At 45.6% G+C, this 27725-nt stretch overlaps 1 long non-coding RNA gene across 1 annotated transcript; it reads right to left on the reverse strand.

The window, feature by feature from the left end:
• Positions 1–26302, reverse strand: LOC141100331 (uncharacterized). The gene is made up of 3 exons (XR_012234675.1): positions 24740–26302; positions 3144–3219; positions 1–1434 (listed from the first exon to the last, which is right to left on the reverse strand). It is a non-coding gene; the product is annotated as an uncharacterized lncRNA (long non-coding RNA).
• Between the last annotated feature and the right edge of the window lie 1423 nt (positions 26303–27725).

A 27725-nucleotide genomic window follows, 5' to 3' on the forward strand; every position in this document is an offset into this window, starting at 1 on the left:
TCAAGAAATACCCCGATTGTTTCGCAGGATACCTCTCTTGAGATTAAAGATTTAATGCACAAATATAGGAATGTTTTGCAGAAAAAGACAAGATTGTGGTGGAATAGGTCCTCACTTGAAAATTATTTGGACAAAAAGATAATTCCAAGGGGATTGAGAATACAACTTTATCCGACATATGAATTGGGTGAGCAGGATTTGGTTAAAAAGTGGATGTCGGCTGCGTCCAGATGTTCATTTGAATTTATACAAATTTTAATAGATAATAATACTTTGTCATTGTTATCTGTGGATAAAGAATTGGAGAATCTATCGAAGTCTCTGAATAGAGATGTGTCGAGTGAGCAATTTTCTAAATGGTTAAAAGACCTGGAAGTGGATATTGCAAAATTAGAAGATAAAGTAAGCCAGGAAAAACTTAAAAAATATCAGAGATGTGGAAGATTATGATTCTGGTAAAATTTATCGCTGGCAATTGAATGGACAGAAGAATAAAAAACTAAATAGAACACAATCGGATGCTTCTCATGCATTGGAATTGGAAAGTAGTGCCTCTACCAGCGATGTAGACAATTCTCATGATTCCTTTTTTAGGGATAATGATAAGAAAAGGAAGAAATTTCCTGAGATATTTCATAAAGCACAGAGAGGCTCTCATTCGAGAGGCCAATATCAGGTAATTAATCTTTCTAGTCATGAATTGACGTTGGCTCAACAAACAATTTTACAACGTGGTCTGACCTTTTCACCTTCTAATAATTTAGACACGTTCACATCGATAAAAGATGTTCATCTATTCTCAAGGAAGCTGATCCTTAAAAAACTTCATGCAGTAAGAGATAAAGGGACTTTAACTACAACACAAGCTGAGGAAGAAGCATTGGAGGCTCTAATTTCGTTGGAGGAAGAAAACAATACGACATCAGGGGTAAGTATGGTCCCTAAAAATATGTTTACTAAATGTAAAACTTTTCCATCTCTCGGTCTTTGTCCGGCCATTGACATATTTACCAAATTAGTTTCACATGATATAGAGAATCTATCTCGTCAGCGAGGTGGTTCTTCTAATATCTCAAAAGATGAAAGGATGGCTCTTGAAGAGTTAAAATCATGGAATGACGTCGTTTTTAAATCGGCGGATAAAGGTGGAAACCTTGTAATTTGGCCTATTCATCAATATGAGAGACAAGCAAATAAATTGCTGAATGATGACAAATGTTATCGCAAATTACAGTTTAATCCTTTATCATCTTTTCAAACCCTTCTAGTGGACATTCTGGACAAGGCTTTTTTGCAAGGATTGATTTCCAAAAAATTACTGGATCGCATTAAAAATCATCATCCGAGGCTCCCCACGTTTTATCTGATTCCAAAGATTCACAAAAATCCATTGGATCCACCTGGTCGTCCAATCGTTTCAGGTAATGATGGTCCCTGTGAATTAATAGGAGACATAGTGGATTATTTTTTAAAACCTCTGGTCAAAGACTTACCTCCGTATATTAGGGACACCACGTCAGCACTTCAGAGATTAGATCAACTGCATTTTGATGAGCATACACTTATTGTGACTGCTGACGTGGAGTCTCTATATACTTCGATTCAACATCATGATGGCTTGAAGGCGGTTCGACTCTTTTTGAGTTCTAGCACTTTGGATGGTTCTCTTGTTGAATTGATCCTGATTCTTTTGGAATTTGTGTTGACGCATAACATTTTCACCTTCAATAATAAAATTTTTCTCCAGTTACAAGGTACTGCGATGGGGGCCTCTTGTGCCCCATCGTATGCCAACCTGTTTCTGGGTGCCTGGGAAAGAGATGTCTTCCATGATGACCTCATCCAGAAAATGGACCATGTCCATAACTGGATGAGGTACATCGATGATATTCTCTTTTTTTGGGATGGATCTGTACAAGATCTTCATAATTTAATGAGACATCTTAATGAGAATAATTTAAATATAAAACTCACATTTAAATATGGTAGGGAAATGGATTTCCTAGATATTAAAATGGCAATTAAAGGAGATGGCTTTTTGAATACCGATATGTTCCGTAAAGCAACAGCGACGAATGCTTTATTATCAGCTGACTCCTTCCATCCAGTCTCCACTATTCGAGGTATTCCCGTTGGGCAGTTCTTACGGGCGAAAAGGATCTGTTCAACTAAAGAAAACTTTGAAGAGCAAGCTGTAGACCTTTCAAGGAGATTTATGGAAAGGGGTTACAGCAAAAAAATGATAAAGAGAGGTTATTATAGAGCTCAAAAGGCCTCTCAGGATAAATTGTTATATGGTCCGTCTCGCCCTAAGAAATCAAATGATCAGGATCAGGTCCGTTTTATCTCTACATATAGCAACAAATGGAATGAATTGAAGGACATTATATGTAAGCATTGGAATGTTCTGCTAGTCGACCCAACTTTAAATCAAGTTTTACCGAGTCAACCTTCTTTTGTAGCCAGAAGAACATCTAATTTAAAGGATATGCTGGTTCATAGCCATTTTGAACCGAAAAAAAGGGGTCTGGCCTTGGAACGCCCGTTTTTTTCCCGTGTGGTCTTTGTAAAGGGTGCCTGAATCATATCAAATCTACTACTTTTTCTAATTTTGATGGATCACGACAATACGAGATACGAAAACATCTTAGCTGCAATTCTCAAGGGGTGATTTACCATGCTAAATGCCCATGTGGAAAAGTATACATCGGTTTGACCACTAGGGAATTAAAGGTAAGAACTCGAGAGCATGTCCGAGATATAGAAAAAGCCAAAAATAATGAGGATCTTTTGTCTTTGAAATCTTTACCTAGGCATTTTAAAATGTTTCATAATTCCAGTGCCAGGGGTTTAGTGATTAAAGCCATTGATCAGGTTTCTCTGGGATTCAGAGGGGGGGATCTGGCTAGGATTCTGGCCCAGGTGGAGAGTAGGTGGATCTTTCGGTTGGGGACCTTAAGTCCTAATGGTCTAAATGAAACATTAGGTTTTTCTGCTTTTTTGTAGAAGTGCATATTGAGAGAGGTATTTTTTATGGGTTGGGTTTATATTTATTATTGATATTTTTGGTGTTTTTTGTTTTATTCATATTATTTTTATTTAGTTTTCCCATATAGTCAGTTTTCGGGTGTTTGGTCCCTTACGTTTGTCTCATCCTGGACTCGGTGGCTGTGGAGTTTTCCCATTGCCTGGTGGATTTATATATCTTCAATCAAGCCTCTATAAGGAAAAATGGAATAAGAAAAAAAGAAAAAAAGAGAAAAAAAGAAAAGAAAAAAAGAAAAATATCATATTATATATGATTTATTTATTAGCATCTGAACTCACTTCATTACACTATGTGTTTATTGAAATGATTTTTTACTTGAAGAAATATTCTCATATATATTTCATTGTATTTGTGTCTAGCACAGTGTAGGTATTTTCTTGTCTATTCAGCATTCAGTTATATGCACAGCGCACTTAATTGCACTAAGTCACTTTATTATCTAGATTGGTATATCTACATATAGTTGTGGGTAATATATTGATTTATTTAGTTCACTTTATTATTTTTTGTTTGACGTATTATAGAGGGTTTTGAATCCTTAATGGTAGGCAGTGCGCATGTGTGCTCCCGTCTGTGCCCCTGGTGCTTCCATTCGTCGCCATAGATGGTGATAGCGCATTATTTATGACGCTGTTTACCGAGGCGAAGTGAGGGAAGCACGCTTGAATTCAGGAGGTATGTGATGGGCGCATGCGCCGATAATGTCCTGCCTTTAATGAAGACACGGCATGTTTTCTTCCGTGTAACTTGTAACCATGGCAATGGCATGTCAGTAACGTGACGTGAGTTTCTCCCCTCCAGGTCACATGATGGGGTTGGGGCTTTTTTATTGGTTTTCAACATACATTTAAACCCTTCACTGACGCCTGTAAAGCCACGCCCCCGGAAGAAGCAATAGGGCGAAACGCGCGTCGGGGCGCAGGGGACAGCGGCTGGATCATACTTAGCACATTATAGGTATCCATATGTCTCTATTTATTTATAATTTCTCATTGGCGGTTATTATTAATGTGTTTGCTGCTCCACTAATATATTTATATAGCGGAGTATGGGGGTTAATGCTGTGGATTTATCTAGCATTGGATGAATTATGCCTGTTTTTCAGCCATTAGAGATCTAGTTGTGTGGTATATGAGTCTATATATGGAGGCAAATGTGTTGACTTTCTGAGGGTGGCCCACTGTTATAATAAGGATAATATTGTCCACAATCTTAGCCAATTTTGGTATTAGTGGATTTATTTATATATTGATGTTTGATTAAATGATAGGGACCGTACCCTCACAGTGTCAACAAGGCCTTTTTTACCTATATATTATACTAGCAAAATAATGCTGCAGTCCCTTTTCTGGGTTATTTTTTCAAAAAATATGGGTATGTGGCCCTTTTAATGTATATGATTTTGTTAATAAAAATTATTTTTTATATTATTTTGTGGTTCGCTTCTTTATGGTGAGTTCACGTTCGTGGCCATCATAGTGTGTTTTCTGATTTGATGAAGTGCCATTGGTTATTATTGGACATAGTGTTTTAATGCATCCATAGATTCTGTCAGTTGCTTGATCTGTTTATGATCAACATTGCGTACAGCAGCCACCACAGCCTCCCTGACACTGTTCTGAGAGGTGTACTGTTTTCCCTCCCGGTAGATCTCACATTTGATGAGGGACCACAGGTTCTCTATGGGGTTCAGATCAGGTGAACAATGGGGCCATGTCATTATTTTTTCTTCTTTTAGACCTTTACTGGCCAGCCACGCTGTGGAGTATTTGGATGCATGTGATGGAGCATTGTCCTGCATGAAAATCATGCTTTTCTTGAACGATACCGACTTCTTCCTGTACCACTGCTTGAAGAAGGTGTCTTCCAGAAACTGGCAGTAGGTCTGGGAGTTGAGCTTCAGTCCATCCTCAACCCGAAAAGGTCCCACAAGTTCATCTTTGATGATACCAGCCCATACCAGTACCCCACCTCCAAATTGCTGGCGTCTGAGTTGGAGTGGAGTTCTCTGGCCCTTTACTGATCCAGCCTCAGGCCCATCCATCTGGCCAATCAAGAGTCGCTCTCATTTCATCAGTCCATAAAACCTTAGAAAAATCAGTCTTAACATATTTCTTGGCCCAGTCTTGACGTTTTATCTTATGTTTCTTGTTGATAGGTGGTCGTTTTCCAGCCTTCCTTACCTTGGCCATGTCCCTGAGTATGGCACACCTTGAGCTTTTTGATACTTCAGTAAAATTGCAGCTCTGAAATATGGCAAAACTGGTGGCAAATGGCATCTTGGCAGCTTCACGCTTGATTTTCCTCAATTCATGGGCAGTTATTTTGCGCTTTTTTTTATCAACACGCTTCTTGCGACCCTGTTGGAAATTTGCCATGAAACGCTTGATTGTTCGGTGATCACGGCTCAAAAGTTTGGCAATTTCAAGTTTGCTGCATCCCTCTGCAAGACATCTCACAATTTTTGACTTTGCAGAGTCTGTCAAATCTCTCTTCTGACCCATTTTGCCAAAGGAAAGGAAGTTGCCTATTAATTAAGCACACCTTATATAGGGTTTTGATGTCGTTAGACCACACCCCTCCTCATTACAGAGATGCAAATCACCTGATTTACATAATTGGCATTTGGCTTCAAGCCTATACAGCTTGGAGTAGGACAACATGTATAAAAAGGATGATGTGATCAAAATACTCATTTGCCTAATAATTCTGCACCCAGTGTAATGAGGTTTCTCTAACAGCATTATGGGAGGCCCATAAATCTTTTGTGAGAGGGGAAATAATTGCCCTTTCTGTTTGATGCAAAAGAAAAAGATAAAGGAATAAAGGAATTACAACAAAATATTACTAAAGTAGAAAAATGTCATAAATAATCACTTGCGGTTAAACATGTATCCCAACTCACGTCCCTAAGTAGAGAACAAACTGAACTTACAGTCAGGGAAACCTAAATTTATAATAGCCCAAGATAAATAGAGGAAAATTCACAGTTCATAACTTGTCCAAAAGATAAATCCAGGGACATACGGTAATTTACAAAACTCAAAAAATGTAAAAACTTTTACCAACAATTATATAACTTATATTCCCATGACGCAATCTCCCCACTGCACAAAAGAGAAATGATTAAATCAATCCTTAACTATTTTCGCTCTCTGCCCTCACAGAGGAAAAAAATCTTCCTCTTCATGTAAACTTATTTCAGATAATTAAATCTTGAAGGCAACACAATCTTCTCCAAAAAATAAGAGTCCAGGCCTAGAAGGCCTTTCCTCCTTCTATTATGACACATTCAGAGCAGAGCTTTTGCCATATTCGCTAAAATTATAAAATGAGGCCATTTCTGGAACTTCCTTTCATTTCACAAATCTCCATTATTCCCAAAGAATGTCCACATCCTTTATTATGCAGCAATTATAAGTTGATCCCACTCCTAAATGTAAGCTTGAAAGGTTTTACCAAGTTATTAAGACTCCATTGAACCAATTATCATGAAAACTGGAGTATATATCAAATATTTAAACCAACGCAAAAATCATACCCCTAAAACATAACTTTTAATATTCTTTAGGTAAAATTACCCGTATAGCAGAGTCAAGAGAACAACACAATCTTACCAATACTAAAAAGGATAGAGATAAACTAGGTGAGGGGGTGGACTCTCCCTTTCTCACCCTACCTTACCACAGAGGTTGGTACCCTAAGTTCGACATGGCGCTCCCACTCAACGTTGGCTTTCCCTTATGACCCTGAAGGGTGGAACTAACAAAGAAATACCATCACCAACACCAATATTAATGTGCTGCAGTGCAGTAGATAAATCTGTAACAGTATATTCTTTTCAGAGAAGGTATAGCAGAATCTTTCACGATAAACTTCCTCTTTATGCCATCCGTTTGTTAATTTATAGCAGATAATATTCTGCAGTAAGGTGCATCGATGGTTAGTTGAACAATATCACAGGTAGACCATAATAGAAAAGCTATCCATAAATCTTAAAGATTCACCACTCTTAAAAGGTAGGTGCCCCCAATAACAAAAATTGTGGTGAGTCACTCCCTAATGAAGCAGTAGCGAAACGTGCATTGGAGTGATGTGTGCAGGGGGACTATAAGGAACCAGGGTCAGTATGATTTCAATTTGATTGCTGCTTTCACAGACTGATAAGGGTCACTTGTGATATGCTATTAGTGAGGTGCAGGAAATTTTGAAGGCACTAAGCACTTTATTTACTTATACGGACAGGCTCATAGTGAGCAATTGATTTTTTACAGCTGCCCTTATATTAATTATAGAATTAGAGGACTTAATATTAGAGTTGAGCGACTTTTGCTTTTTTAGGGTCGCGTTTCGTTTCGTGAAACCCGACTTTTCCAAAAGTCGGGTCGAGCAAGATCGTCCGATTATAGGGAAAAGTCGGGGTCGTCCCGAAACACGAAACCCAATGTAAGTCAATGGGGAATAAAAGTCGGCAGTGAGAGGAGGACAGGAAACACACCTACAGTGCCCATTTGAATGCCAAAAGCATCAATTCTTCTTACTTAAGCTTGTCAACCTTAATTAACTTCATAATACAAGTTACGCACTGAAAAATGGGGGTTATTTGGCTAAATTTGTGGGGGGGAGGGCTGGCTGCAGGTTTTCATGTGCCCTGGGCGAAAGAGCGCCCCTTTAACACATACCACAACTCATCATGCTCCGATACGGCAGAGAAATAGCGGTATAGTACAATGAAAAATACCTCACTTTTTACATCTCATGACGAGGCCCATCTATTTCTCCATACAAAATCATTGGTCCCATATAATGTTTGAAACAGTATATGATGAGCTCCACATAATGCTACAGTATATGTTGGTCCCCATGGATGAAGCTCCACTGTCTTATGGGCCCAAATAATGCTCCAAACATAATGGGCCCCATTTCTACTGCTCTAGTGTATAATGGGCCCTGTAAATGCTGCTCCAGTGTCTGATGTCCACCTTTGGAATGTTCCAGTGTATGGTGGGCCCCATCTATCATTCTCCAGAGTATAGTGCTCCCCAAAAATTGCTGTCCCAACATAGAAAACAATCAAATAAGTCTCCTCGCTAGGGAATCCCTGTACTTGTCTGGACAGGTGCTGTAGCTTGCTTAACAGCTCGCCAGCCGTTCTCACGCCCAGTATGGATTGCACGTGATTGCACAAAGGTTAGAAAGGGTACCGTATCCCTGGATAACATGTATGGATAGCGTACACATTCAAAATATATGTCTATACAGCATGAGGCAGGCTCAGACGGTGTTAGGCCCAGTATGGATTGCACGTCATTGCACAAAGGTTAGAAGGGGTACCGTATCCCCGGATAACATGTATGGATAGCGTACACATTCAAAATATATGTCTATACAGCATGAGGCAGGCTCAGACGGTGTTAGGCCCAGTATGGATTGCACGTCATTGCACAAAGGTTAGAAGGGGTACCGTATCCCCGGATAACATGTATGGATAGCGTACACATTCAAAATATATGTCTATACAGCATGAGGCAGGCTCAGACGGTGTTAGGCCCAGTATGGATTGCACGTCATTGCACAAAGGTTAGAAGGGGTACCGTATCCCCGGATAACATGTATGGATAGCGTACACATTCAAAATATATGTCTATACAGCATGAGGCAGGCTCAGACGGTGTTAGGCCCAGTATGGATTGCACGTCATTGCACAAAGGTTAGAAGGGGTACCGTATCCCCGGATAACATGTATGGATAGCGTACACATTCAAAATATATGTCTATACAGCATGAGGCAGGCTCAGACGGTGTTAGGCCCAGTATGGATTGCACGTCATTGCACAAAGGTTAGAAGGGGTACCGTATCCCCGGATAACATGTATGGATAGCGTACACATTCAAAATATATGTCTATACAGCATGAGGCAGGCTCAGACGGTGTTAGGCCCAGTATGGATTGCACGTCATTGCACAAAGGTTAGAAAGGGTACCGTATCCACGGATAACATGTATGGATAGCGTACACATTCAAAATATATGTCTATACAGCATGAGGCAGGCTCAGACGGTGTTAGGCCCAGTATGGATTGCACGTCATTGCACAAAGGTTAGAAGGGGTACCGTATCCCCGGATAACATGTATGGATAGCGTACACATTCAAAATATATGTCTATACAGCATGAGGCAGGCTCAGACGGTGTTAGGCCCAGTATGGATTGCACGTCATTGCACAAAGGTTAGAAAGGGTACCGTATCCCCGGATAACATGTATGGATAGCGTACACATTCAAAATATATGTCTATACAGCATGAGGCAGGCTCAGACGGTGTTAGGCCCAGTATGGATTGCACGTCATTGCACAAAGGTTAGAAGGGGTACCGTATCCCCTGATAACATGTATGGATAGCGTACACATTCAAAATATATGTCTATACAGCATGAGGCAGGCTCAGACGGTGTTAGGCCCAGTATGGATTGCACGTCATTGCACAAAGGTTAGAAAGGGTACCGTATCCCCGGATAACATGTATGGATAGCGTACACATTCAAAATATATGTCTCAGGAGGCAGGCTCAGACGGTGTCAGGCACAGTATGGATTTGACGGCCCAGATTACACAGCGGAGGAGCAGGGAGAGGTAAAGATTGCAAATGCCCCTCATAGTACAGCGGTGTGTCTGATGGCGGGTGTGCACCACCACCGTCAGAGACACTTGATTGCACTATGAGGGACCCTGTGCCAGTGCCCGCGCCCAAGAGTCGGCCTACCCACCTGTCCAGGGCAACGGCACTCGCACGGTGTCGTGCGCTAGGTGACCCCGGCCATGGGGGGGGAGGCAGCACAGTTAGGGAGTTTTAGAAAGTGGCATATGTTGATGTTGGACATTCAACTGATGCAAAAGGCGAAATAGGTGAAGTACCAGGAAGAGGTGGACCAAAGCAAGCCATTTTTCTGTCACCCTATGTGTCATCAGGGGAAGGTGGGACAAAATCCTTGGAAACCCATGCATGGTTCATTTTAATGAAGGTTAGATCATCCACATTTTGGGTTGACAGACGGGTCCTTTTTTCTGTCAGGATTGATCCAGCTGCACTGAAGACTCTTTCCGATAGCACACTTGCAGCTGGGCAAGCGAGCTCCTGTAAGGCATATTGGGCCAATTCAGGCCAGGTGTCCAGTTTAGCGGCCCAATAGTCAAAGGGGAATGACCTGTGTGGGAGAACATCGATATGGGAGGAAAAGTAGTTTGTAACCATAGTTGACAACTGCTGTCTCCTGTCACTTTCCATCGATGCAGTATTACCAGTTGTGTGAGCGGTATTTGAAAAATCAGTCCACAACATTGTCATGAAACCCCTGTCTCCAACGCCACTTCTGCTGTGTGCACCACGAACACCTCTGCCAAGCTGCCCCCGGCCCGTACGGCTCGTGTGAGAACCATCACCGCTGCTGTGTGCTGGGAATGCCTCAAGCAACCGATTTACCAGAGTTGCTTGTTTATTAGCCAATATTAGGTCAAGGTTCTCCTGTGGCATGATGTTTTGTAATTTGCCTTTATAGCGTGGATCCAGGATGCTGGCCAACCAGTAGTCGTCATCGTTCATCATTTTGGCAATGCGGGGGTCCCTTTTTAGGATCCGCAAGGCATAATCTGACATGTGGGCCAATGTTCCCGGTGTCAATGATGCACTGCGAGTGCTGGGTGGAGGAGCACTTTCTGGCAAATCCACATCCCTCCAGTCACGCACAAACCCTGTACCAGACCTTGCCACGCCAACATTTTCACTTGCCCCACGAGATGCATCCTCCTCCCCTAAGTAATCATCCCCATCATCCTCCTCCTCCTCCTCCTCTTCTTCCTCCACCTCGTCCAGGAGAGGTCCCTGAGCAGACAATGGCTGAATGTCATCAAGGATTCCCTCCTCCTCTTCCTCCTCATCAACATTGGCTGCAGACGCCTGCTCCTTAAGGTGCGTCAAAGTTTGCATGAGCAGACGCATAAGTGGGATGCTCATGCTTAGGATGGCATCGTCTGCGCTTACCAGCCGTGTGCATTCCTCAAAACACTGAAGGACTTTACAAAGGTCTTTCAGCTTCGACCACTGCACGCCTGTCAACTCCATGTCTGCTCTCAAAGTGCCTGGCCGTGTATCCTCCCACAAATGCATTATGGCCTGCCTCTGCTCGCACAGCCGCTCCACCATGTGCAGGGTGGAGTTCCACCTTGTTGCAATGTCGATAATGAGGCGGTGGTTGGGAAGGTGGAGCAATCGCTGCAGCTTCTGCATACGAACGGAGTGTACAGGCGACCGGCGGATGTGCACGCACAGTCTTCGCACCTTCTGGAGCAGGGCTGTTAACTCCGGATAATTTTTGAGGAAGCACTGCACCACCAGGTTCAAGGTGTGAGCCAAGCAAGGTATGTGGCTGAGTTTTGAAAGGGCTATGGCTGCCACAAAATTACGGCCGTTATCACTAAGTACCTTGCCTGCCTCAAGATGTACACTGCCCAGCCATGTCTCAGTTTGTCGCTTCAAGTACTCGGCCAGCACCTCGGCGGTGTGTCTGTCGCCCAAACACATCATCTGCAACACAGCCTGCTGACGCTTTCCACTAGCTGCTCGATAGGGGGACACATCGTGTGCAACAGTGGCAGCTGCAGATGGAGTGCTCGTACGACTGCGCTCTGTGGACGAGCTGTCGCTTCTGGAGGAGGAGGAGGAGGAGGAGGGTCGAACGCCTACAGCCAACTGTTTCCTATACCGTGGGCTAGGCAGCACTGTCCCACCACCGCTGTCCCCTGTGGACCCTGCATCCACCACATTAACCCAGTGCGCAGTGATGGACACGTAACGGCCCTGGCCATGCCGACTGGACCATGCATCAGTTGTGAGGTGCACCTTTCCGCTCACTGACTGCTTGAGTGCATGGACAATGCGGTCTTTCACATGATGGTGGAGGGCTGGGATGGCTTTGCGAGAGAAGAAGTGGCGACTGGGTAGGTCATAGCGTGGTACTGCATAGGCCATGAGTTCGCGGAAAGCTGTGCTTTCCACCAACCGAAAGGGCATCATCTCAAACGAGATTAGTTTGGCAATGTGGGCGTTCAAACCCAGTGTACGCGGATGAGAGACTGAGTACTTTCTTGACCTACTCATAGTGTCTGGGAGGGTGAGCTGGACTTGAGAGCTGCATATGGTGGAAGTAGCGGTGGACAGGGCGGACTGAGAGAGGGTTGATGATGGTGATGGAGTTGGTGTTCTTTCTGATGGCCTAGAATCAGTCTTTCGTTGATATAACAGTGGGATTCCCTGACTGCTGTGGCCTTGCAACGACACCTCAACATTTGCTGCTGTGCTAACCGGTGGGCTTACAGTGGGGGAAACAATGTAGCGTTGCTGACTACCTTCGTTGTGATCAGTTGCACATGTGGCACTTGAGGTTTGGTGTTGTGTCAACGCTTGCAAGTGCATGCTGGTTAAATGTCTAAGCATGCAACTGGTATTCAAATTTTTCAGATTTTTCCCTCGGCTAAAGGTCTTTGCGCACTTCTTACAGATAAGCTTGGCCTGATCATGAGGATTTTGTTCAAAAAAGTGTCACACTGCACTCTTCCTACTTTGGCAGACATTTTGCGGCCTAGCACGCTGTGATCTTTTGACCCTCTGGACAAGCTGTCCAGCAACTCTTTTGATGTTTGGAACCTGTCTTTGGAGTGCTCCGGGCCTGCCAGATAACAGCTGTTGCGATGTCGATGTCTGCTGTGGATGCTCCTCATCTGAGCTATTGGAAGCAGCACCCTTTTTCCTGATGCTCTGCCTTTAAAAGCGGTTTGCCAACTCCTAGAAAACTAAGCGTTCGAGTCCTTATGTAGCCAGACGATGACGCAGGGTCAGCACCTCCTGCATTCGGTCCTATTTTGCTCTTGCCACTACCATCAGATCCACCACCAACACCATCATTACCAGCTGCCAACCCCTGCCCAATTCCACGGCCTCTTCCACCAGCCTTCCTCATTTTTGGTAGAAATGTAGACAAAATCCAACAAACTATATAGTAATGTAAAACAAGGTACAAGGTGTCTATAGGACAGGGGAGTTTTAGAATTTCTGCACACACTTGTGGACAGTGGACACTTGTGGATTGTGTGCGGCCCACTGATATCTGAGCGCTATGTGACACGCTCGATGGCACAGCTGCCTGTGACCAAAGTGACGAGAGGATAATGGAGATTTTGAATCTCTGCGTACACTTGTGGACAGTGGACACTTGTGGATTGTGTGCGGCCCACTGATATCTGAGCGCTATGTGACACGCTCGATGGCACAGCTGCCTGTGACCAAAGTGACGAGAGGATAATGGAGATTTTGAATCTCTGCGTACACTTTTGGACAGTGGACACTTGTGGATTGTGTGCGGCCCACTGATATCTGATCGCTATGTGACACGCTCGATGGCACAGCTGCCTGTGACCAAAGTGACGAGAGGATAATGGAGATTTTGAATCTCTGCGTACACTTGTGGACAGTGGACACTTGTGGATTGTGTGCGGCCCACTGATATCTGAGCGCTATGTGACACGCTCGATGGCACAGCTGCCTGTGACCAAAGTGACGAGAGGATAATGGAGATTTTGAATCTCTGCGTACACTTTTGGACAGTGGACACTTGTGGATTGTGTGCGGCCCACTGATATCTGAGCGCTATGTGACACGCTCGATGGCACAGCTGCCTGTGACCAAAGTGACGAGAGGATAATGGAGATTTTGAATCTCTGCGTACACTTGTGGACAGTGGACACTTGTGGATTGTGTGTGGCCCACTGATATCTGAGCGCTATGTGACACGCTCGATGGCACAGCTGCCTGTGACCAAAGTGACGAGAGGATAATGGAGATTTTGAATCTCTGCGTACACTTGTGGACAGTGGACACTTGTGGATTGTGTGCGGCCCACTGATATCTGAGCGCTATGTGACACGCTCGATGGCACAGCTGCCTGTGACCAAAGTGACGAGAGGATAATGGAGATTTTGAATCTCTGCGTACACTTTTGGACACTGGACACTTGTGGATTGTGTGCGGCCCACTGATATCTGAGCGCTATGTGACACGCTCGATGGCACAGCTGCCTGTGACCAAAGTGACGAGAGGATAATGGAGATTTTGAATCTCTGCGTACACTTTTGGACACTGGACACTTGTGGATTGTGTGCGGCCCACTGATATCTGAGCGCTATGTGACACGCTCGATGGCACAGCTGCCTGTGACCAAAGTGACGAGAGGATAATGGAATGGAGATTTTGAATCTCTGCGTACACTTGTGGACAGTGGACACTTGTGGATTGTGTGCGGCCCACTGATATCTGAGCACTATGTGACACGCTCGATGGCACAGCTGCCTGTGACCAAAGTGACGAGAGGATAATGGAGATTTTGAATCTCTGCGTACACTTGTGGACAGTGGAAACTTGTGGATTGTGTGCGGCCCACTGATATCTGAGCGCTATGTGACACGCTCGATGGCACAGCTGCCTGTGACCAAAGTGACGAGAGGATAATGGAGATTTTGAATCTCTGCGTACACTTTTGGACAGTGGACACTTGTGGATTGTGTGCGGCCCACTGATATCTGAGCGCTATGTGACACGCTCGATGGCACAGCTGCCTGTGACCAAAGTGACGAGAGGATAATGGAGATTTTGAATCTCTGCGTACACTTTTGGACACTGGACACTTGTGGATTGTGTGCGGCCCACTGATATCTGAGCGCTATGTGACACGCTCGATGGCACAGCTGCCTGTGACCAAAGTGACGAGAGGATAATGGAGATTTTGAATCTCTGCGTACACTTTTGGACACTGGACACTTGTGGATTGTGTGCGGCCCACTGATATCTGAGCGCTATGTGACACGCTCGATGGCACAGCTGCCTGTGACCAAAGTGACGAGAGGATAATGGAGATTTTGAATCTCTGCGTACACTTTTGGACAGTGGACACTTGTGGATTGTGTGCGGCCCACTGATATCTGAGCGCTATGTGACACGCTCGATGGCACAGCTGCCTGTGACCAAAGTGACGAGAGGATAATGGAGATTTTGAATCTCTGCGTACACTTTTGGACACTGGACACTTGTGGATTGTGTGCGGCCCACTGATATCTGAGCGCTATGTGACACGCTCGATGGCACAGCTGCCTGTGACCAAAGTGACGAGAGGATAATGGAGATTTTGAATCTCTGCGTACACTTGTGGACAGTGGACACTTGTGGATTGTGTGCGGCCCACTGATATCTGAGCGCTATGTGACACGCTCGATGGCACAGCTGCCTGTGACCAAAGTGACGAGAGGATAATGGAGATTTTGAATCTCTGCGTACACTTGTGGACAGTGGACACTTGTGGATTGTGTGCGGCCCACTGATATCTGAGCGCTATGTGACACGCTCGATGGCACAGCTGCCTGTGACCAAAGTGACGAGAGGATAATGGAGATTTTGAATCTCTGCGTACACTTTTGGACACTGGACACTTGTGGATTGTGTGCGGCCCACTGATATCTGAGCGCTATGTGACACGCTTGATGGCACAGCTGCCTGTGACCAAAGTGACGAGAGGATAATGGAGATTTTGAATCTCTGCGTACACTTTTGGACACTGGACACTTGTGGATTGTGTGCGGCCCACTGATATCTGAGCGCTATGTGACACGCTCGATGGCACAGCTGCCTGTGACCAAAGTGACGAGAGGATAATGGAGATTTTGAATCTCTGCGTACACTTTTGGACACTGGACACTTGTGGATTGTGTGCGGCCCACTGATATCTGAGCGCTATGTGACACGCTTGATGGCACAGCTGCCTGTGACCAAAGTGACGAGAGGATAATGGAGATTTTGAATCTCTGCGTACACTTGTGGACAGTGGACACTTGTGGATTGTGTGCGGCCCACTGATATCTGAGCGCTATGTGACACGCTCGATGGCACAGCTGCCTGTGACCAAAGTGACGAGAGGATAATGGAGATTTTGAATCTCTGCGTACACTTTTGGACACTGGACACTTGTGGATTGTGTGCGGCCCACTGATATCTGAGCGCTATGTGACACGCTCGATGGCACAGCTGCCTGTGACCAAAGTGATGAGAGGATAATGGAGATTTTGAATCTCTGCGTACACTTTTGGACACTGGACACTTGTGGATTGTGTGCGGCCCACTGATATCTGAGCGCTATGTGACACGCTCGATGGCACAGCTGCCTGTGACCAAAGTGACGAGAGGATAATGGAGATTTTGAATCTCTGCGTACACTTGTGGACAGTGGACACTTGTGGATTGTGTGCGGCCCACTGATATCTGAGCGCTATGTGACACGCTCGATGGCACAGCTGCTTGTGACCAAAGTGACGAGAGGATAATGGAGATTTTGAATCTCTGCGTACACTTTTGGACACTTGTGGATTGTGTGCGGCCCACTGATATCTGAGCGCTATGTGACACGCTCGATGGCACAGCTGCCTGTGACCAAAGTGACGAGAGGATAATGGAGATTTTGAATCTCTGCGTACACTTGTGGACAGTGGACACTTGTGGATTGTGTGCAGCCCACTGATATCTGAGCGCTATGTGACACGCTCGATGGCACAGCTGCCTGTGACCAAAGTGACGAGAGGATAATGGAGATTTTGAATCTCTGCGTACACTTGTGGACAGTGGACACTTGTGGATTGTGTGCGGCCCACTGATATCTGAGCACTATGTGACACGCTCGATGGCACAGCTGCCTGTGACCAAAGTGACGAGAGGATAATGGAGATTTTGAATCTCTGCGTACACTTGTGGACAGTGGACACTTGTGGATTGTGTGCGGCCCACTGATTTCTGAGCGCTATGTGACACGCTCGATGGCACAGCTGCCTGTGACCAAAGTGACGAGAGGATAATGGAGATTTTGAATCTCTGCGTACACTTTTGGACACTGGACACTTGTGGATTGTGTGCGGCCCACTGATATCTGAGCGCTATGTGACACGCTCGATGGCACAGCTGCCTGTGACCAAAGTGACGAGAGGATAATGGAGATTTTGAATCTCTGCGTACACTTTTGGACACTGGACACTTGTGGATTGTGTGCGGCCCACTGATATCTGAGCGCTATGTGACACGCTCGATGGCACAGCTGCCTGTGACCAAAGTGACGAGAGGATAATGGAGATTTTGAATCTCTGCGTACACTTGTGGACAGTGGACACTTGTGGATTGTGTGCGGCCCACTGATATCTGAGCGCTATGTGACACGCTCGATGGCACAGCTGCCTGTGACCAAAGTGACGAGAGGATAATGGAGATTTTGAATCTCTGCGTACACTTTTGGACACTGGACACTTGTGGATTGTGTGCGGCCCACTGATATCTGAGCGCTATGTGACACGCTTGATGGCACAGCTGCCTGTGACCAAAGTGACGAGAGGATAATGGAGATTTTGAATCTCTGCGTACACTTGTGGACAGTGGACACTTGTGGATTGTGTGCGGCCCACTGATATCTGAGCGCTATGTGACACGCTCGATGGCACAGCTGCCTGTGACCAAAGTGACGAGAGGATAATGGAGATTTTGAATCTCTGCGTACACTTTTGGACACTGGACACTTGTGGATTGTGTGCGGCCCACTGATATCTGAGCGCTATGTGACACGCTCGATGGCACAGCTGCCTGTGACCAAAGTGACGAGAGGATAATGGAGATTTTGAATCTCTGCGTACACTTGTGGACACTGGACACTTGTGGATTGTGTGCGGCCCACTGATATCTGAGCGCTATGTGACACGCTCGATGGCACAGCTGCCTGTGACCAAAGTGACGAGAGGATAATGGAGATTTTGAATCTCTGCGTACACTTGTGGACAGTGGACACTTGTGGATTGTGTGCGGCCCACTGATATCTGAGCACTATGTGACACGCTCGATGGCACAGCTGCCTGTGACCAAAGTGACGAGAGGATAATGGAGATTTTGAATCTCTGCGTACACTTGTGGACAGTGGACACTTGTGGATTGTGTGCGGCCCACTGATTTCTGAGCGCTATGTGACACGCTCGATGGCACAGCTGCCTGTGACCAAAGTGACGAGAGGATAATGGAGATTTTGAATCTCTGCGTACACTTTTGGACACTGGACACTTGTGGATAGTGTGCGGCCCACTGATATCTGAGCGCTATGTGACACGCTCGATGGCACAGCTGCCTGTGACCAAAGTGACGAGAGGATAATGGAGATTTTGAATCTCTGCGTACACTTTTGGACACTGGACACTTGTGGATTGTGTGCGGCCCACTGATATCTGAGCGCTATGTGACACGCTCGATGGCACAGCTGCCTGTGACCAAAGTGACGAGAGGATAATGGAGATTTTGAATCTCTGCGTACACTTTTGGACACTGGACACTTGTGGATTGTGTGCGGCCCACTGATATCTGAGCGCTATGTGACACGCTCGATGGCACAGCTGCCTGTGACCAAAGTGACGAGAGGATAATGGAGATTTTGAATCTCTGCGTACACTTGTGGACAGTGGACACTTGTGGATTGTGTGCGGCCCACTGATATCTGAGCGCTATGTGACACGCTCGATGGCACAGCTGCCTGTGACCAAAGTGACGAGAGGATAATGGAGATTTTGAATCTCTGCGTACACTTTTGGACACTGGACACTTGTGGATTGTGTGCGGCCCACTGATATCTGAGCGCTATGTGACACGCTCGATGGCACAGCTGCCTGTGACCAAAGTGACGAGAGGATAATGGAGATTTTGAATCTCTGCGTACACTTTTGGACACTGGACACTTGTGGATTGTGTGCGGCCCACTGATATCTGAGCGCTATGTGACACGCTCGATGGCACAGCTGCCTGTGACCAAAGTGACGAGACGATAATGGAGATTTTGAATCTCTGCGTACACTTGTGGACAGTGGACACTTGTGGATTGTGTGCGGCCCACTGATATCTGAGCGCTATGTGACACGCTCGATGGCACAGCTGCCTGTGACCAAAGTGACGAGAGGATAAGGGAGATTGGATTGCTTTTAAAAAAGCAGTTTGCGGAGCAGTGGGTAAACAGCAATGCCAGCGTGTCAGGAAGCCTTAAAAGGCAGCCCAACAACCAACACCACTGATACACCACAATATAGCCTCCCCTTGCACTGCACACACAGTGACTTGTGTGTTGTGCAGGCCAAATCGCTAGCAGCAGAAGCAGTTTTTTTGTCTTCTTCCCTGCCTAACGCTCTCCCTACAGAATCAGCAGCAACCTCTCCCTATACTAAGATCGGCAGAAGTAAGATGGCGGTCGGCGTGCACGCCCTTTTATACCCCCTGTGACGCCCACCAAAGCAAGCCAATCACTTGCATGCCCTTCTGAAAGATGGTGGTGACCCGTGCCTATGTCATCACGTTGCCCACAGTGTCCGTGGATCCTGATTGGCTGAAAAAGAGCGCAAAACAAACTTTTGAAACGCGACTTTGGCGCGTAAGTCGCCGACCTCGTGGCCGACCTCATCCTAGGGTCGGGTTTCGTTTCATGAAACCCGACTTTGCCAAAAGTCGGCGACTTTTGAATTTTTTCGACCCATTTCGCTCAACTCTACTTAATATATTGCACTGAGCACTTTACATACATTGCTTATTTGCACTAATATATGTGGAAATCGTAAATTCATTTTATATAGCACCATTTATGTTTATTATAATGCACTATATTATATATTGATGAATTTCTGATGTGGTATTTATGTACTTTATATGAATTTTTTCACATATTAATTTTTGTTATATTTCTTGGTCTTCCTCCTGACCGTTTGGTTTCTTTTTGTACCCCCTGCACACAATTACATTTTCTTATGCCTTTTTAATGTCTGATTAAATTTGCATTTGTGAAAATAAAAAATTATTTTTCACATATCATCTCTGTCATCATTAAATATTTTATTTCATAGAATATTTTTTGTTGGTGTCTACAAAAAATAGTCGATATTTTGAATCTTTTTTGGGTTTGTTGCACTTAACATTGTGTGGCTGAAAAATGGAACCTCAAAACATTTTTACGATATTCTGATCAGTTTTACTGATCACAGAAATGTTCACAGACCCTGTAGCAGTGTATGCCTGAGAAATGGAACACTAACATTTTTTAACAGATTTTTATCAGTTTTAGAGATCACAGAAATATTCACAGACCAAGTGAATGTGGCTAAGAAATGGAACCCTAAAACAATTTGTAAATCTTTTTTCAGTTTTAGAGATCACAGAAATGTTCACAGACGACGTAACACTGTGAGAATTGGAACCTTAAAAAATTATAACAGCTTTCTTCAGATTTAAAGATCACAGAAATGTTCACAGACCATGTAGCGCTGTGTGGCTGAGAAATGGAACCCTATTGGGTTTGCTAGTCCCTCATAGAAGGGTGTTACAGTCGTGGGTCAGTTTGTGTATTGACTGATAAGTCACTGATGAGATGTTAAATATAGCAACATTTAGCCCTAAAGAATTAAAAAAAACCAACAACACATTCGTTGTAGTGAATGTGTTGAGAGAATTTAGCCCACAAAATAAAAAAGCCACGCAAACATTGTAGTGATACCTGCGTGCCAGCTCATATCTGTGTGTGCTCAAACTCTTGCCAGTTTACGGCTGTTTTATTTTTAGGGGCTGCCTGTCACTTTGCTTTAAATACACGAGAATTTAGCCCACAAAATAAAAAAGGCCGTACATTCATTGTAGTGGTCTCTCCATGCCAGCTACTATCTGTGCGTGCTCAAACTTTGGGCAGTTTATGACTGTTTGATTTTTCGCCTGCCTGTCACTGTTGTTATATCCAGCAGTCTTTTGTATCCCAAAAAAAGATTAATAAGGAATACAGTCTATTATCTCAGGCAGAGACCTGGTGTATCTGTGGTGGAAAAATCTTCACTTTCCAGGTCTACAGTACTTACCACATCCAATTGTTCTCCAAAGACATCCATTTGTAGACAGCTTTTTACCTCTTTCATTACTCAGTTAAAAATGGGCAAGGGACGGGGAAGTGGATATGATGCTGATGGTGTATGCAGAGGACGAGGCCGTGGCAAAGCTTACAGTGGGCCACAGCAAAGACCCACATCTTCGCAAACGAAATTCCTGTCTCAGTTTCTAGGGGACCACACCACAACACTGAAGCCAGAGTAGTGTGAAATGGTTGTTGGTTGGATAGCGGATAATGCTTCAAGTCACTTAGCCAACAACACCACCATGTCTTCCACACGGTCAAGTCTGAGTAGCCATGAGTGTGGACTGGATATTACTCACCCTGCTCCCCCTTCCTCCCACCATGCCGAGTGCCCTGAGACAACTGATCCCACACTCGGACCCTCAGAAGAGCTGTTCAGTCATCCATTTGTAGATTCGTGCCTCTCACCCGCTCCACTTGAAGCGGGGCAAGATGATATTCCATGTAGCAATTCGCAAATCTTTGAGCAGCCACGGTCACCTGAGGTGGATGATGATGAGACACAATTGCCGGAAACTCAGGAGGAGGAGCAGGGTGTGGATGTGGAAGACGAGGTGGTGGATGACATAGTGACTGACCCAACCTGGCAGGAGGACATGCAGAGCGAGCAAAGCAGCACACATGGGGAAGGAGGCATATCACCCCAACAGGCAGGAAGATGCAGTGTGGTGGCCGTAGACAGAAGGCGTGCATCTGTTCCCCGTCACACCAACAGGCCGGAAGTTGTCTTTCAAAGTGTTAGATCTTCCAGAGTCCGGTTATTTTTTAAGGGCTCTGCCGATAACCCCAAACAGGCCATTTGCAGCAATTGCCATGCCCACATCAGCGGGGGTAGTAAAACTCCTAGCCTGACAACCACTAGCATGAATAAGCACATGGCAGCACAGCACCCGACTTTGTGGGTAGAACCACAGTCTCCAGGAACACTGTCTGCAGGTGACAACACTACTTCTTTCACTGTTTTGCGTACGTGTCAATCTCCAGTTCCACGTGCCTGTGGAGATGATTCGAGCCCTGCACCTGTTCTTGCCCACAGTCAACCAGCACCATCATCAAGCCTGTCCACGTCCTTGTCCCAGCCCAGTCTTCAGTTGTCTATAACCCAGTCATTGAACGCAAGCGGAAATACCCAGTCAATGCACCACAGGCCACAATACTTAATTCGCACATCTCTTGTCTGCTTGCGCTCGAAATGTTGCCTTTTAGATGGAAGCTTTCCGCAACTTGATGGTGGCGGCCATCCCAAGGTACTCGGTCCCCAGTCGCCACTATTTCTCCCATTGTGCCGTACCGGCTTTACACCGGCATGTGTCCCACAACATTACCCATGCCCTCAACAATGCTGTTACTGGTAAAGTCCACCTAATCACGGACACGTGGACAAGTGCCGGTGGGAAGGGACGTTACATCTCTCTGATGGCACACTGGGTTAATATAGTGGAAGCCGGCACCCTGTCGGACCTTGGGATGGAACACATCCTTCCCACGCCGAGGATTGCTGGCCATACGCCAGTCAGGGTTGCTCCCACAGTCTACAGCTCCTTCACCTCCTCCTCCTCCTCTTCTTCAGCCTCCATCTATGAAATGAACACATCAGTCAGAAGCTGGAAGCACTGCAGCACTGCCTCAGCCAAGTGGCAACAGGCTGTGCTGAAGCTATCTGCATAGGTGACAAACCACACAATGCAGAAGAGTTGTGGACAGTGCTGAAGGCGCAGTCAGATATTAGGCTGACACCGCTGAACCTACAGCCAGGCATGGTCGTGTGTAACAATGGCTGGAACCTGATGGGGCTCTGAGGTAAGGTCAGCTCACACATGTACCTTGCCCGGCCCTCTCCACATCTCCTGGTGTACTGGCCTGTCTTCGGGTAGCACCTCCAGTCTCTGGACACTACGCTGACAGACACAGCATACCTTGCCACAGTTCACATTGATGTGCCATCCTGGATGAGCTGCGCTACCTGAGCCACTTGTGTGGGTAGAGTCCGTCTCATGTTACCAGTGCGAAAGCCAAACCAACATTCAAAAGTGAACAAAACATTAGCCACAAAGCATTGGCACTGGGATGTGGTCTGTGGTCCCCACCTGCAGAACCACTCCTTTATTGAGGGTGTCTTGATAATTGCCAATAATTTCCATCTGTTGTCTATTCCATTTGCACAACAGCATGTGAAATTGATTGTCAAACAGTGTTGCTTCCTAAGTGGACAGTTTGATTTCACAGAAGTTTGATTTACTTGGAGTTATATTCTGTTGTTTAATCAGTCTACGGGTACCTCTCCATTCTTTTGTAATTATGGCTTTCATCCCCATTTTGGTGAGTTTTCCAGGATGGAATCGGGGAATCCTGGGGCTGATTCAGCCATTCAGGGCAAATATAAACAGTTCGTGGATAAGCAACGATCTACAGGACCCATGCTCCTGGTGACAGATAAGGTAGGGTTATCTACCTAAACATTCGGCTGAAAATTCCTTCCGCTAAGCAGGGTCCCAGGTTTTTGGGTCCTTATGAGGTTATTGAGGATGTCAATCCAGTTGCCTTTTGTCTTCGTCTACCTTCATCGCTGCGGATCCCCAATGTGTTCCATAAGTCTCTCGTGAAGTCATTCGTTCCTTACTCTTATGGGTCTTCATCCCCTCCACCTCCAATTTCTGTGGATGGGCAGCTGGAGTATGAGGTAGAACGGATTATGGATCGATCCTGAGGATCGATCAGTTCAGGTGTTTTATGCGCGGTATCCTGGGAAACCTGCGGGTCCTGTGGCCCCCCCTTGAGAGGAGGGTACTGTCATGATTAAGACTGGGGTTGGAGTCCTGTTTTCCCATTTTCCCAGTCTGGTCATGAAGGGGTTATCCTTTCTCCGCCTCAGTCTAGGTTCAGGTTTGCTTATTATTGACGATGCTTCCTGCAGGCGATATTGGTTATAGTTCCTGTTATGAATGAGTCACCATAGGAGGCAAAAACGGAAATACTAGCTAAGTCCAGAAAACCAGAGAAGTTGGCAGCTATCGGATTGCAGACCCCTGAACCTATCAACAACAACTAGCAGTAGCCGTGGGGGGTTCCTACGGTGCCCTATACCCCTCGATCACAGCCGGATAACTACATAGCCTAAAGACAGAAAGGGAAATCTAAACTGCCCCAGAGCAGACCCCAAAGCAATAGGCAGCCCCCAACATATAATGACGGTGAAGCAAGATGAAAAAAACACTCACACAGATTGAAAGATAGGCTGAGCAAATGATGGGGCCCAAGCTAACTAGATAGGACAGGATAGAAAAGCTGCTGTCTGTAATCCGCCAAAACCCTATCAAAACAAGAGCCAACAGCTGATAGGGAAAAAGCCCTGAAGACGCTAGGCTTCAAAAAGACTATATCAGTACTCAGGAAAAAAGAGGGGGAGAAGCCAGCGCTGCTTGTGGTCAGAACGTAATACAAGAAGTGTGAAAACACACATAGGTTTCAATCTGTATTCAAAAATGAGACATTTAGCAAAAAATTGATCAATTGTTTGAGCTACCCCGCCACGTCAAGGCAGTCTCGTATGGGGAGTCCTACTCTACGTTTTTTATATTCGCTGTGCCATTACGGCCTCCTAAATGTATAAAAGCAAGACCTCATTACATGCACACTGTACCTCAAGCATTTCAGAATCGCTCCTATGGCACCAGAGAGGACAAGCGCAGATAAAGATTAGCCAGGTCCATGCAGACATTTCAGGTCCAACCTCCACACTGCCTGTCCAGCACCACATGATAAAGGACGATCCAGGCCCAGATACAGGTGCGTAATCAAATAAAGCCTAGGGCAGGGCAGGGCTGCCGTTTAATGTGAACAGCAGCCTAGATCAATCACTGAGAAAACAGAAAGAATGGCGTACATGACCCAGCGCGCACGGCTACAGTGGTGGTCAGCCACAAAACCAATATCAAGAAAAAAGAGGGGGAGAAGCCAGCGCTGCTTGTGGTCAGAACGTAATACAAGAAGTGTGAAAACACACATAGGTTTCAATCTGTATTCAAAAATGAGACATTTAGCAAAAAATTGATCAATTGTTTGAGCTACCCCGCCACGTCAAGGCAGTCTCGTATGGGGAGTCCTACTCTACGTTTTTTATATTCGCTGTGCCATTACGGCCTCCTAAATGTATAAAAGCAAGACCTCATTACATGCACACTGTACCTCAAGCATTTCAGAATCGCTCCTATGGCACCAGAGAGGACAAGCGCAGATAAAGATTAGCCAGGTCCATGCAGACATTTCAGGTCCAACCTCCACACTGCCTGTCCAGCACCACATGATAAAGGACGATCCAGGCCCAGATACAGGTGCGTAATCAAATAAAGCCTAGGGCAGGGCAGGGCTGCCGTTTAATGTGAACAGCAGCCTAGATCAATCACTGAGAAAACAGAAAGAATGGCGTACATGACCCAGCGCGCACGGCTACAGTGGTGGTCAGCCACAAAACCAATATCAAGAAAAAAGAGGGGGAGAAGCCAGCGCTGCTTGTGGTCAGAACGTAATACAAGAAGTGTGAAAACACACATAGGTTTCAATCTGTATTCAAAAATGAGACATTTAGCAAAAAATTGATCAATTGTTTGAGCTACCCCGCCACGTCAAGGCAGTCTCGTATGGGGAGTCCTACTCTACGTTTTTTATATTCGCTGTGCCATTACGGCCTCCTAAATGTATAAAAGCAAGACCTCATTACATGCACACTGTACCTCAAGCATTTCAGAATCGCTCCTATGGCACCAGAGAGGACAAGCGCAGATAAAGATTAGCCAGGTCCATGCAGACATTTCAGGTCCAACCTCCACACTGCCTGTCCAGCACCACATGATAAAGGACGATCCAGGCCCAGATACAGGTGCGTAATCAAATAAAGCCTAGGGCAGGGCAGGGCTGCCGTTTAATGTGAACAGCAGCCTAGATCAATCACTGAGAAAACAGAAAGAATGGCGTACATGACCCAGCGCGCACGGCTACAGTGGTGGTCAGCCACAAAACCAATATCAAGAAAAAAGAGGGGGAGAAGCCAGCGCTGCTTGTGGTCAGAACGTAATACAAGAAGTGTGAAAACACACATAGGTTTCAATCTGTATTCAAAAATGAGACATTTAGCAAAAAATTGATCAATTGTTTGAGCTACCCCGCCACGTCAAGGCAGTCTCGTATGGGGAGTCCTACTCTACGTTTTTTTTCACACTTTATGTATTACGTTCTGACCACAAGCAGCGCTGGCTTCTCCCCCTCTTTTTTCTTGATATTGGTTTTGTGGCTGACCACCACTGTAGCCGTGCGCGCTGGGTCATGTACGCTATTCTTTCTGTTTTCTTAGTGATTGATCTAGGCTGCTGTTCACATTAACAGCGGCCCTGCCCTGCCCTAGGCTTTATTTGATTACGCACCTGTATCTGGGCCTGGATCGTCCTTTATCTGTGGTGCTGGTCAGGCAGTGTGGAGGTTGGACCTGAAATGTCTGCATGGACCTGGCTAACCTTTATCTGCGCTTGTCCTCTGGTGCCATAGGAACGATTTTGAAATGCTTGAGGTACAGTGTGCATGTAATGAGGTCTTGCTTTTATACATTTAGGAGGCCGCAATGGCACAGCGAACATAAAAAACGTAGATTAGGACTCCCCATACGAGACTGCCTTGACGTGGCGGGGTAGCTCAAACAATTGATCAATTTTTTGCTAAATGTCTCATTTTTGAATACAGATAGAAACCAATGTGTGTTTTCACACTTTATGTATTACGTTCTGACCACAAGCAGCGCTGGCTTCTCCCCCTCTTTTTTCTTGATATTGGTTTTGTGGCTGACCACCACTGTAGCCGTGCGCGCTGGGTCATGTACGCTATTCTTTCTGTTTTCTTAGTGATTGATCTAGGCTGCTGTTCACATTAACAGCGGCCCTGCCCTGCCCTAGGCTTTATTTGATTACGCACCTGTATCTGGGCCTGGATCGTCCTTTATCTGTGGTGCTGGTCAGGCAGTGTGGAGGTTGGACCTGAAATGTCTGCATGGACCTGGCTAACCTTTATCTGCGCTTGTCCTCTGGTGCCATAGGAACGATTTTGAAATGCTTGAGGTACAGTGTGCATGTAATGAGGTCTTGCTTTTATACATTTAGGAGGCCGCAATGGCACAGCGAACATAAAAAACGTAGAGTAGGACTCCCCATACGAGACTGCCTTGACGTGGCGGGGTAGCTCAAACAATTGATCAATTTTTTGCTAAATGTCTCATTTTTGAATACAGATAGAAACCAATGTGTGTTTTCACACTTTATGTATTACGTTCTGACCACAAGCAGCGCTGGCTTCTCCCCCTCTTTTTTCTTGATATTGGTTTTGTGGCTGACCACCACTGTAGCCGTGCGCGCTGGGTCATGTACGCTATTCTTTCTGTTTTCTTAGTGATTGATCTAGGCTGCTGTTCACATTAACAGCGGCCCTGCCCTGCCCTAGGCTTTATTTGATTACGCACCTGTATCTGGGCCTGGATCGTCCTTTATCTGTGGTGCTGGTCAGGCAGTGTGGAGGTTGGACCTGAAATGTCTGCATGGACCTGGCTAACCTTTATCTGCGCTTGTCCTCTGGTGCCATAGGAACGA

This window comes from Dendrobates tinctorius, unplaced genomic scaffold (assembly GCF_039654945.1).
Source record: "Dendrobates tinctorius isolate UK_male_01 unplaced genomic scaffold, ASM3965494v1 ptg000104l, whole genome shotgun sequence".
Taxonomy (NCBI): domain Eukaryota; kingdom Metazoa; phylum Chordata; class Amphibia; order Anura; family Dendrobatidae; genus Dendrobates; species Dendrobates tinctorius.